The following is a 13,676-nucleotide window of genomic DNA, read 5'->3' on the forward strand; positions in this document are numbered from 1 at the left end:
TTATGTAATGAAATACAGAAGGCTAAATAATGCTTTGTACCTTCACATCCATGGGAATATGTAAAGGGGACCCAAAAGACACAAAACTTTTTCTGAAGGGTGGGCCCCTTGTAGTACAGGCTTCCCCTACTAGGTAAGTGTTCTAGGAACCTATCTGTTTCAGTGTACCAGCTGGCATTGTTGTGAGAGGCTGCATTTGGCCTCAATGAATTTTTTTGAACTCGGTCAGTGTGTTTGCCCATTTCATGATAGGTGATTTATGAGTGCAACTGTCTGTACCATACTGAGTGTTCAGCAGTTTTTGATCTAAAATGACATGACCCCTGTGCCCCTCCTTCCCTATTCACTTGATCTCAGAGCCCTGAGCAACTAAAAAGGCATCAAAATTGACAAGTACAAAAACTGTTTTGAGCAGTGAAAAAATGTCTTGATATGTGTATTGCATCAAATGGAGAGTACTTTCAAGGTGACTGAAGTTTAAACATGTAATAATATGTACACAATTTTTTAATAAATAAATTCCATTTTTTTGGCCTTTCCCCCTCCTTGTATTTATACTGGTGACTTGGAGGCAGAATGTGGGAGTGCTTCCCTGGTTTCCGGGAGAATCACAGCCAGCTCCCAGTGCCTGCTAAATTAGAAGCCTGGCCTGCAGGTGCAGGGGTGGAGCCACTAAAGGGTAAAGTGGGTCAAATATATGGTGATGGAAGAAGATTTGACTTTGGGTGGTGGGCACACAACACAATATACAGATGATGTATCATAGAATTGTATACTTGAAACCTACATAATCTCATTAACCAATATCACCTTGATAAATCTAATTTTCAAAAGGATGCAGATCAACCTATATTATGGAAAGACTTAGAGATAGTTGATTTTGCCTGCTATTTCTGCAGAGGAATAGCCATGGTGTGTTCTACACTCCTTAAGAATTGCTTCCTAGTGATGATAGTCTTATGAGCCTTGTGGAGGATATAAGCTTGCTGGTTTTTAGAGATGGGTATTTTGGGAACCCTTCCCTTTGCTGGGAGTCTTAAAACTTCGAGCACTGTTTGTGGAGTCCAAACTCTTCATTCCTTAGGGAGAAAATAGGAGTTGGGGGCTCCCTCCTGATTGTTTGACTGTGTGCCAGAGATGGGGTTTACGTGAGAGTGTGTCTCAGGCTTTCATAACCATTAGGATGTGGGTACTTTCTCATTCATCCAATGTGTAGTTGTTCAGCTAATTTCTGGATCTAGTTGAGGGGTCAAAGGGAATTGTTTTATGTTTAGCTGTATTTTTGCTGTGTTTGTAAGAGGAGGGGTTGTTCAGGAGCCTCCCATATCAGCATCAATTCTCAGTAAATATTTAATTATTATTATTTTGGTTATTATTTGATTGTTGATTTTTATTTGTAGGCTAACTTAATTTGTTTAAATTCAACCAATCATGTCATTTTCCATTTTTTATTATAGAATTTAAGTTTTTCATATTGCTTTCTAAGAGCTATTCATGTATGACAGAGAAGAACCCATTAACAACTGTGCTACTATTAACAATGGTTAATTGGTAATTGGGATATGTTGTTTGTCTTTAAATTTTTTGCAATAATCTTTTCACATAAAAGTTTTAAATTTTTGTTTCAACATTTATTGATCTTTTTTTCCCATATTTTTTGTTTGCAATTATAGGATCCTTATCATCTTAAAAATAGCTAAATATTTATATTAGTTCTTGTTATGTTTTATTTCCACACAATTTTCACACTTTTTAAATCTTGGGTTTAGGAAATATTCAAACATATGGAAAAAGATGGAAAATGACAAATCAAAGACTTTCATATTCATTGTCTTGCTCTATCAAACATCCTTAAACTGAATAAAATAATCTAAACCAAGTATATATCAACATATAGGTTGTGTGGTTTTCTGTTGACCATACTCACTATTGAATTGCATAGTAGGTGATTATTTAATCTATCTTTCAAGTTAATTTGTATATATTTTTCCAATTTTCAATGTCTAGTAGGTACACATCTAGAGCAACTGTACCCAAATCAATTCCTTTCATCACCCTACCCATAGTCTCCAGCCTATATTTCCTAATTTGAACCCAAAGAGTTCAAGGAAAACTACAGTGCTAAGTACTATTATAAGAATGTTTTCTCTCTATCTCTGACTGTAATGTTCTACTTTTATGATGGGGTCTTCCTACAATGCATGTTTTCCTATTCTCTATTAGTTACTTTTATAATCTGAGAGTGACAGGTTTCCAATAGTTGCAGAAATATAAATTGATTACTTTCTCTGTGAAACAAATGTAATTGATTAAAGGTTTAAATGTTCAATTAAAGACAAAAGTGAATTACAAATAATCTTTAATTTCAGAGGACTTTTTGAACAAAAAGCATGAAATGGGGATCTATAAAGGAAACATCAGGGAATCAAGATGGCAGAGGAGTGAGTGGAAGTCACACTGACCTCCTCCCAGGACCAACCTGGAATTACAACTAAATTGTGGAGATATCACCTGGAATGAAAAACTGAACAATAGTGAGAAAGGAGCCTTTTAGCCTCGGACAGACAGAGGAATCAGCTTTAGCACAACCTAACTGGTAAAGAGTGCAGTAGAGACTTGAGAAGGTGGGTGGGATCCCCATGGGCAACAGCACCAGAAGGATATTGAAATGGCCAGTTGGATCCCCCTGAGAAGAGTGGGGTTTAACCATAAGCAGGGATCTACAGCCTACAGCACCAGAGCCCAAAAAGTACACAAATAATAGCCAGCTGCCAAAAGTGGCAGGGTTGCTGTCTGCCAGAGATGAGCACCTGGAGATGCAAAGAGCCATTAAAAGGGCCAACGCATAAATTTTTGTTTGCAGCCACTTACCCTGGGCTCTGGCAAAAGCGGGGGCAGAGTAGGCTAGAGATGCCTGAGGAGAGACTGGAGAACAGAGGCTTTGCGGAGACAACTGAGAGAGTAGCCAACGGGATCCCGGTGCTGACTCCTCCCCTATACGGCATCAGCCATCTGGCTCAGGCAGACCACTCCCCTGATCAACAGCAGTGTGAGAGGACCCAATAACTCCACCCCCCGGAGGGACTCTGCCCCGCTCTGTGGTGTCTCTAAGATGGCCTGCTGAGTGCTGAGTGAATAGATTAACAGCTGAAGGAGACAACCACAGAGAGTAGATTCTTGGAAGTCTTGAAGAGACTGCCTAAGGTCAGACAGGGTAAATATCTGACATCATCGGAGGCCGATCCAGAAAGTAAAAACAGCAGTCTCCTACAAAAGAAGTTAATATCGCAAGTCAGGAAATCAAGAGAGGTCAATTTAAGAAGCAGAAGCAAAAAAGAAGAGTCTCAGAAATAATGGGAAGACAAAGGTACAACCCCCCACCCCCAGATGAAGGGAAAAGAGAAATCCCCACAAAGAGAACTAAATGAAATAGAAGCAAGTAAACTACTAGATATTGAGTTCAAAACAACAGTTCTAAGGAAGTTCAATGAGCTCATTGAGCCCAGAATTACAAAAAACTACAGGGAAACTATGAGGAACTTACTACAAACTATGTCAGCATGAAAAAGGACATAGAAACTATCAATAAGAGGCAAGAGGAAATGAAGAAAACAATTTCTGAATTGAAGAACACAGTAGAAGGAATCCAAAGCAGGCTAGATGAAGCAGAAGATCGAATCAGCGAGCTGGAGGACAAGGTAGAAAAAAGCTCCCAGAAAGAGCAAGAAAATGAAAAAAGACTCAAAAAGAATGAAGAGGTGTTTAGGGAAATGTAAGACAATCTGAAATGTAATACTATCCATATAATAGGGATACCAGAAGGAGAAGAGGAGGAGCAAAGGATAGAGAACCCATTTGAAAAAGTAATGATGGAAAATTTCCCTTATTGGAGGAGAGAAAAAGTCACACAAGTTGAGGAAACAGAGAGTCCCGTTCAAGAAGAACCCAATGAAGCCCACTCCAAGACACGTCATCATTAAAATGGCAAATGTCAAAGACAAACAGAGAATCCTAAAAGCAGCAAGAGAGAAAGAGGTAGTAACACATAAGGCACCCCAGTTCGGCTAGCAGCTGACTTCTTAGCAGAAACACTGCAAGCCAGAAGGGAGTGGCAAGAAATATTCCAAGTCATGAAAAGCAAAGGCCTGCAACCAAGGCTGCTTTACCCAGCAAGGCTCATAATTAAAATGGAAGGCAAAATAGTTTCCCTGACAAAAGAAGGCTAAAAGATACACCTCCACCAAACCAGCACTGCAAAACATGCTAAAGGGACTGCTTTAAGAAGTTGAAGAAAAAGAGTCTATGAATACCCAGTTCCTTTCATGGTCACCAATACTTGATATTACCAATATTTTTAATACTTATTAATCTGATTGTGACAATGATGTGTTCTTTTAATTGTTACTTTATTACTTGTTGAAACTAAACCTGTTTTTGTATATTTCTTGCCTATTACTATTATTTTTTTAAAAAAGCTTTAAATGACTTTTTGGTATTCTTTATCCATTTTTTGATTAAATGTTTGTAGAATTTTTTTCCCTAAAAAAACTATTAACTCTTTTTTAGATGTGTTGCAAATACTTTCCTATTCTATTACTTGTCCTTTCACTTTTTTTATATGAATACTACTGTATAGTCTTAAATGTTTAATACAGTCACATTGTCAATATTTTACTTTATAGCTTCTAGGTTTCAATATGCTACTTTAGAGTAAGGAAAATATTATTTTGTATTTTCTCCCCAAACTCCTTAGATTTTACATATTGATTTTTAATTTTTTTATTGATATTGAATTTTTTAATATTGATTTTCAGTATTTGTTTTATAATGTGTGAAATAGGACTCTATATTTGTTTTATTTCAAGTAATTGTGATCCATGCACCTTATATGTTGAATAAGCTTTATTTTCCTCATTGATATGAAATATCAATTTAATCATATATTACTTTGTTAGTAAGATATATACATTTGTTTCTAGAATGCTCATTTTATTTCCTTGATCTACTTGATTATTTCTGTGCAGGTGTCATGATTGCTGAGACCATAATGGATTTAAATTTTTAAATATTTTATAATGGATAGTGACATTTAAAAATAAATAAAATCAATCTGTATTTATAAAAAAGAAAGAAAGAAAGAAAATAAGAAAGAACTAACTCCTACCTTTACCAACAAATGGAACTGGAGAATATTATACTAAGTGAAATAAGCCAGCTGGTGAAAGACAAATACTATATGATCTCACCTATAAGTGGAATCTAGTCAACAAAATAAACTCATGAACAAGAGAAACCACAGGCAAGGAAACATGGAGCAAACTGAAAGTTACCAGAGGGGATGGGGAAGGAGGTCAATGGTGGAAAGAAGGGGAAGGGACTAGACAAAGAACATGTGTGAATGACCTGTGGACATGGACAACAGAGTGGGAATTGACTGTGGGAAAAGGAGGCAGGGTGGGATGGGTGGAGGGGGATAAAGGGGAAAAAATCGAGACAACTGTAATAGAATAAACATGATTTAAAAAAGAAACATCAGTTATATTTGATTTCAAAGAGTTACTTTTCTATAGAAAAACTAAATAAAAATTACTCTAAAACACTTCACTAAAGATAAACAAAACTGAAAATTTCTAAATCACAAAACAAATGCTATAAATAAATGCAAAGGACTTATTATAAACTAAGAATAATATTTTAAACACACATGAAAGATAAAAGCTTTTTATTAATATAGAAGAATTTATAAAATTAGAAAAAAGATGAAGTAATCAGAACATGAGTTTTAGATTGCTAATATAGACGTGAGAATATGCTCTTATTTACTCAAAACTAAAGATATATAAACTTAAAAAATGAAAATGTTTCTTATTTAAGGGATTATTAGAAGACAAGGCTCAGTGTTAGCAAGGGTGGAGGAAATAGATGCACTATTGGATAAAGCCTTTCTGAAGCTTCTTGGTGATTTCAACCCAAAGTTAAATTATACATATTGCTTGCTTTAACAATTCAAATTTTCAGGCATTTATTTTTTTGACATTTACATATAAGCTGATAAAATATACATATGTTTTCATTTACTATGGAATTGCTTATAACAATGCAAAAGTGGAAATGAGCCAAACGTTCATTGCTAAAGACTGGGTTAAGTAACAGAGTATCATAATTAATATAGATATAGATAAAATCATAATTAGTATCATAATTAACAGAGTATCTTTGTCAATGAACTGTGCAGGTGGTTAAGAAAGAGACTTTCTTTTCTATTTTCTATTTTAAATTTTTACAATGAGAATATCACTTGAAATTCAGGAGTGTAGTGATGGGAAGGGAAAGCAGCAATAACACTACATCAGAGATGATCTACACTGGCCCACTAGTCTGGGTGGTATTGATCCTGGGTGTCTCCGCCAGGAACAGACCTTTGGGCAGGATGCAGTGTCTCCTTTCTTTTAATGCTAATCAATATTATCTATTTCAGGTTAACTGTATTTTATACCAACTTTTGATGTCCATTCAGGACTATATGATTTAATATTCTTCATTTCCAGTGTGTTGGCTTTTTTTGTTCATTTTATTTTGCTTTTATTTTATATGTATTTCTTTCTTTTTGATATTTTCTTGAAAAACCTGGCAGGGTTGGAGTGGCTTTATGAGAGATGTGATTTAGATGGTTTTCAAATCTGAAAGCATGAACTTTTTTCTCTTACACTTTTCTTCTTTTCTACATGCTTTTGTGCATGCTTGATTGACTTTTCCTTTTATTGTATAGGCAGTAATATGGACTGTGGATTTTTTAAATTAGATATTTAGTTTTCTCAAGGTAGTTGTATCTTTAAGGTATTGAAAATGTGTTTACAAAACCAGAACCTGGGCCTAGAAAAATTACATTTTATTTAATATATTTTAATGTAGATTCCCAATAATTATGGCAAAAGCATTTAAAAATTGTTCAATAAATAATTTTTTTTAAAAGAATTGATTCATTCTCCTGAAATGTGTGGAAAATGGTTAAAATGTTTTTTTACCATAATATTTCTTCAATAATGTTAATAAATGATAGAATCCTTTTTGCCATTTTATTTTTAATGTCTAATAAAGATACTTATTAAATTGTATTTGGCTAATAATCAAGTTACAATTCCATGTCAGCCTTTGGGCATTTAATTATTTAAAACAGATATAATGATATTTTTCTGAACTGCTTATTCTAAAATTAATTTATTTCTGACATTAAAGAATATAATACTTTCAAATGGTACTTGTAGTAGTTGTTTTCAGGGGAAAATCAAGTACCATCCAACTATCCGAGCAATTAGGAACTTAATATTTCTAAAGAGATATGATAATAACTAATGTTTAAATTATGCCCCCATGTGTCTGGCACTCTATGTTACACCTATAGTAACTCACTTAATCCTTTCAACAACCCTAGGAGATGGGAATTATTATTATTATACCCATAGTACTCCTGAGGATATTGAGACATAAAACATATCCATTGTCAAATGATTAGGACTTCTGAGCCAGGGCTTGAATCTAGGTTTCATTGCTTCAGAGTCCTTGCTACTGGTGGAAACTAATGCCAGTGCTTAGTAAAGACTCAGTAAATCTTTATTGTTAGGCTGCTAGACCAACACTAAAATAGAGTAGCACTTGAAAAGAGTATCATGTAAGTAGCATTTTATTTATAGTGCTGAGGGAAACATTATAGCAATTCTTTAAAAGAAGGGAATGGAAGAAGTTAGGATATTAACATTTTTTGTAGATAATCATAATCTTTCTTCCCTAAGGAGTTTAAAATATTTTAGATGGTTTTAGATGGCTATATAACCTTTATATGTATGGCTCTGGCAAATAGTAATAGCATCACCGAAGCCCTTTCATCTAATGTTTTATTCTGCTTGTTTTGTTTCTTTACCTATTCCAGTGATTTTCAATCAGTGTGCTGCAAGAGTTTTAAAATATGCAGTACCTAACTATTTAGTCAGGGGCATTGATCTCTTTTTCCCTTAGATTGTCAAATAAAAAAATGATACTTATACCTATTTTTTTTGTCAGATTGGAAAAAAAATATATTTTTTGGTGTGCTGCAGAATTTCAGTAATTAGTTTATGTATGGCATGAGATGAAAAAGGTTGAAAATCATGGATCTATTCAGTCAACTAGCATTTAGTGTAGCTAAAAATGTGCCATTAAACAACATTAAATATAAACTAACTTGAACAATTCTTTAGTATAATATAAGCATTATAAATCTGGAAGCAGATACATATTTAGAATATATTTTATTCATCAGAAAATATATTAATAGGATCATTAAGAGAGAACAATTAGGTTTCCTACATTTCAAATGGACAATTTACCTTTTGCCGTTGAGGTCTGTCATCTATATTTCATAGGATGGAGAACAGTTATTTATATGTGTGGTTAATATTACCAGAGCCTCCTTCTTCTCTCTGTTTAGACAACATTCATTTCCTCTTGTTCCGTGTATACCTTCTTTGTCATAAGCACCTTGTTTTCTCTCCTCTTTTTATCTTTTTTACATAATCTATTCCTCTCTATAATCATTTCTATTCTTCTCTGTATAGATATAGTTACACCTATTTTTGAAGTAGGTAGTAGGATGCCAAGGTGTTTATAGCTTACAGAGAGCAAGCCTGGACCATTCTGCCCTCTCTTAGGTTATTATCACAGAGACAATCTCCAAATACAAATAGTTCTATGGCTCATCTCACTGCCAATCTTACAGGAAAAAAGAGAAAGACATATCCTGTACAGTGACTCAATAAATACTCTGGACATGACCTTTCAGCATACACCATGCAGAAGGGTTGGATGAGTGGGTGAGATCCTTGAGGGCCTCCTTGAGTCTGATATAAGACTGTGAATATAAATCGACAACTCTGACTTTAAGTTTTGTGGTATTTCAGTGACACTACCTTGAAATGACCCCTCTTTTTATACAAGAGATAGTTCTTGTCATACTGACCATAGGTAGATAACAATAGGGGTCATCTGATTTTAAAAAGTTTGAACATAACGAGTTGATTTGAATCTACCTTGTAGAAATTTCCCTAGGGTTAATGAACAATTTTCACAACTCTGCTATTCAAATCCACACATCTCTCACATATCACATTCAAAATTTACCTCTTTTAAGTTCTCTCAATTTATCAAGATGATTTTAGTGTGTTGTTTCAGTCTGTCCAGTTGGTCCTGGGAATAATTATATATATATTTTAAAGAGTCACTTACACTAATCCTTTCTTTCTTTTCACATTCAGCTTAGAAAATAAGTTGATTTGTATTGAGTTGATAAAACAAGAAATTCTATCATGTCAATTAGAGCTGTTATAACTGGCAATAATTTATGCTTTTTTTTCCTGCCTAGTAGCATTAGCATTTACAGGAAGGAAAAGGTTATGCAGGTTATTTCTGTTCATGTGTTTTACTTTAACCTGCTGAGATATACATTTTTTTCTCTGTAAAACCAATGTCAAAAGGGTCATGGAAAGCTCAGGCATCAAATGTAAAAGTCACTTTTTTGATAGCAAAGAACAAGAAATGCATCTCACATAAAATATTAACCAAATTGAACTACAAGTAGACATATTGTAATGACTTTGTGAAGGTTAGCCCTTGCTCAGTTTGCATGGATATATCCATACTTCTACATCATTGCTGAGATTACAAATTACAACTATCTTTATTAGAAACAGGAACATATTTAGGGAAAGCAGTACTTGAGCAGTGTTTACACAACACAACTTTAAAATAGAACTGATTATAAGTGAGAAAAATTTAAGCACCATAGGGGTTGAAAATACTTTCAAGGCATAGTGTGAGCCATAATATTACAGAGGAACTCAGTGATAAGGCCAAACAAGAGCAGGAAGTCTTCATAGTAGACAGATACTGATTCATTCACTCCGTTGTTAACTCATAAGACACTCAGTGATTAAAAAAGTTAATTGATTACTTCCTGTGTGCAAGACACTTGCCTTCAGAGGATACAAAAAATGAAAAAAAAAAAAGATGCTTTCTAAACTCTCAAGAAGCTTACATTCCTATGGGGAAGGATGAAATGAAACAAGTAATTAGAGACTTGCTTAATTGCAAGTGTAACAACTGCTGCAAAGTTAAGAGCTGTGTATTTTTTTAAAATTTTATCCTCACTGGAGGACATTTTTTCCGTTGCTTTTAGAGAGAGAGAGGAAGGAGGAAAGAGACAGAGACAGAGAGATAGATCAAGACACACACACACACACACACACACACACACACACACACACACACACACACAGAGGCATGGATGGTTATTGGCTGCTTCTTGTAGTCTCCCCGTCCAGGGATTAAACTTGCAGCCTAGGCACGTGCCCTCCCTGGGAATTGAACCTGCAACCTTTCAGTATATGGGACGACTCTCTAACCAACTGAGCCACATTGGTCAGGGCAAGAGCTGTGTTTTCTGAAAACATATGGGAGAAGACCTGACAGAGCTAATGGATTCAGGGAGGATTTGAGACCCAAAGAATGAGCAAAAATTAGATAACAAAGCCTAGAAGCCATGAGTCAAAATATCTTTTGATAAAGATTGCCTAAAATCATGGGTAGTATTCTAGAAGTGAGTCAGTGTTTTTAGTGTTCTAGGGCTCTCAAAGGCAGAAAGCTATGACTGAGATTGCTACTTGCCTACCCTATATTTATTTTCTTTTTCTTCCTTACTAACAGAACTTAGTTTTACTTAGAAAAACAACATTCCCAGGAAAAACAATTGCTTTTTCAGGTATCCTTCTAGCTGGTTATTTGACATAGTCTTAACTAATACAAAGAAAGCAAAAGATACTGGATTGGGCTTCTAGGAAAGTTCCTCAGAGGCTGTTTTAGCTGTTAAACACAATTTCTACCATTTGACCTTCATTTCTAAAATGAGAATGTATGACAGCAGCTATGGTCAGTATCTTGAGAACACAAGATAGGACAGGATCATCCTCTAAGTCTGGGATAACAGAAAGCATGACAGGGCCTAGGCCCCAGTGTTTTTGTGGAGCCCCTCTACTCCTGGGTTCCCACCATCAGTTTTCTTTAATTTGTGAGAATATGAGAAAAATTAATCTGCAAACATGTTGGCTAAATAAAATCATATCTGAGGAAACCTTGCTTTTCTTATCATCAGATAGCTTTATCTTCTTTCTGCTTTTGTGGTGACAAAGTAAGAAATAAATGTTCAAATAAATATGGTATGTTTGCTTAATGTGCTATTTATATGTGTATGTGATTGTGTAAACAATAAGTGAAGAAGAATTAAAAAATGATGGATGTCCCCTCTAGCTGAGGTGACGAAAATTGATTCATGGTACTGCGACAGTTTGCCTGGCATGTGAGTCCAAGCAGCAGAGTAGCCCAGTTGTTCAGGTCTGGTCCATGTTGTCACAAGCTCTGTGACATGTGGGTAGGCTGAGTGTCTTTGGAAGCTGAGGGAGGCTGTGGATTCAAAAACACCACAAGGAATAATGATAATTCCAAGTTTGGCCAGATGATACTGGAGAGGATGGGTGGTCCAAAGGAAAGGGTTTAAGGGCTCAAGAGCAAGGAACCACAAATCATATTAAAGTTCAAGTTAAAAACAACCACCTGGGACTTGGAGTTACGATCGACAACAAAGACAACTGGATTGCTCATCAGTGTGAGTTTAACCAGCTTCTGGCTAAACTGAGCAATTGCCATGGGCAGGAAACAGCAGACTCCTCATATAACAAGGAAAATAAATCAGCCTTGAAGAAAAGACCAAAACCTCCAAAAATTGTATTCATTGTATGAAATTCAAGAAAGAGAAAGACCTATCATCTCAGAGAAAAACAGATTTTCACTGCATTTTAAGGAAAAAGCACACTAAGAAGGCTCCCAAGGATGATTTGAGCCCTACCACTCCAGGTGGGAATAGAACCTCCACTAGGACATTGTGCCTTCACCTTCCAGGAGGACTTTGCCAAGCAGATGGCAGAGCTCCTGTCAAGCCACAGGTCATGCCTGAAGGGCCTGACCTTCCTGATACCCAAATGGAAAGGAAAAGGGAAAGAAAATAAAGAAAAAGGCAAAAAAAAAAAATAAAAATGTGGAGAATTACACCCAACCCAAGACCAAGAAGAAGAGAGACCAAGTTGAGCAGCATGCTGCTCAGAGACCCTCACTGGGGTGAGAATTCGGATGCTTCTGATGAATTTGGAGAGGATTGTGTGTGGCTGCTAGGTGACCAGGACTTACCACCAAAATCTCCAAAAAAGTAGAGAAAAGAAAAAGCTACAAGAGCAAGTAGAGGCAGTGATGGATGCTACAATAAATGAAACACCAGTAGAAACAAGGACAAAAAAAAAGAAGAAATATTTCAAATTCTGTTGAGCCAGGGACTTACAGTGTCTCAGATGTCAGGGTGCTGCAGAGCAAACGCCTTTGGCCTGAAGTCAGAGCAGAGTTCACTCAGGAGAGCCTGTGCACGTCTTCTAACGTGCCCATGGATTGCTGAGTCTTACCCTATCAGCACATTTTTTTCCCAAGTCATATTCCAAGAAAAACTTTTTAATGTTCTAAATGGTGGCCCTCACACACAGATAAATTTCTTTTTAGATTCTGAAAAAAAACTATGCTTCATAGAAGAAATTTCACTTGAACTGGGTTTTACAATTGTGTATTTGCCTTCACGTTTAAAAAGGCTTTGCATGAATTGTTTTTCTGAAGGCATTTGGGAGCCAATGGACATTTCCAGCAGATTTCTATCATGTTTTAGCACAATAACTGATTTACTATTGGGATGCCAATGGTTTGAGACTGGAAGATCTAATCGTTAAACAGACAGTCTAGTTGTCAAATAGTATTTACAGACCATGAGAGGATTTTTTTGGTAGTAAAGGAAAGAAAGGTGAGAAGGTACCATGGATAACTGATGATTTTTAGATATGAGAGGAAAAGGTAAAGTAAAGTGAAAACCAGCTTTCTATTTTCAGGCGTGGCTAAATAAGGAATTACTGTAGGCAGGTGAGAAGGATAGATGGTTGTGTAACTGGGGAAGGAAGGATAATGAGTTTTATTTTAAGGCTACCTAATGAAATGAAGTGGGATGCCCATCAAAAACTAGAAATTTATGATTTAAGTGTGAATTTTATAATGTTATATCGGAGAAACTAGTTGAAATCAACAGTTTTATTGCTTACCAGATTTTATCCATTGGCACTTTTTGTGTTTTTTACTGAGCCTTAAAGATAATAGTTAGCTGAAAACTCTAGTTCCTTTCATAAAACAGCATTAGGATAAAGTATCCTTTTAGAATTCCTAATGGTGAATATTAGGAATTCTAAAGTACAATAATGTAAGTGAAAAATTCACAAGAATGTAAATGACAAAAAACACATGGACTCAGGAGAATATGGAAAATAAAGTCAATATTTATTTTTTTGCCTATCACAATTAACATTATCTCATATCTAAACTATTATTTTTCCGAAATAGCATTCTTTTCTAAGTCATATCATTAAAGAGGCATATTTTTAGAAAGATGAATATTAGGAATGCTGAAGAATAGTAATGGTAACATGTTTGTAATTATAGTTTGCAATATGCAAAACAAAGATAATTTTATTGTCACTTGAAATGTCTTTCTCTTCTATAAAGCCCAAATT

General features: G+C 35.3%; 1 pseudogene; it reads left to right on the plus strand.

Moving 5' to 3' along the window:
• Positions 1-576: 576 nt before the first annotated feature.
• LOC129085253 (PIN2/TERF1-interacting telomerase inhibitor 1-like) lies at positions 577-12,402 on the plus strand (annotated as a pseudogene).
• Positions 12,403-13,676: the final 1,274 nt, after the last annotated feature.

This window comes from Pteronotus mesoamericanus, unplaced genomic scaffold (genome assembly GCF_021234165.1).
Source record: "Pteronotus mesoamericanus isolate MK-2021 breed Mesoamerican mustached bat unplaced genomic scaffold, CSHL_Meso_final scaffold_232, whole genome shotgun sequence".
NCBI lineage: Eukaryota > Metazoa > Chordata > Mammalia > Chiroptera > Mormoopidae > Pteronotus > Pteronotus mesoamericanus.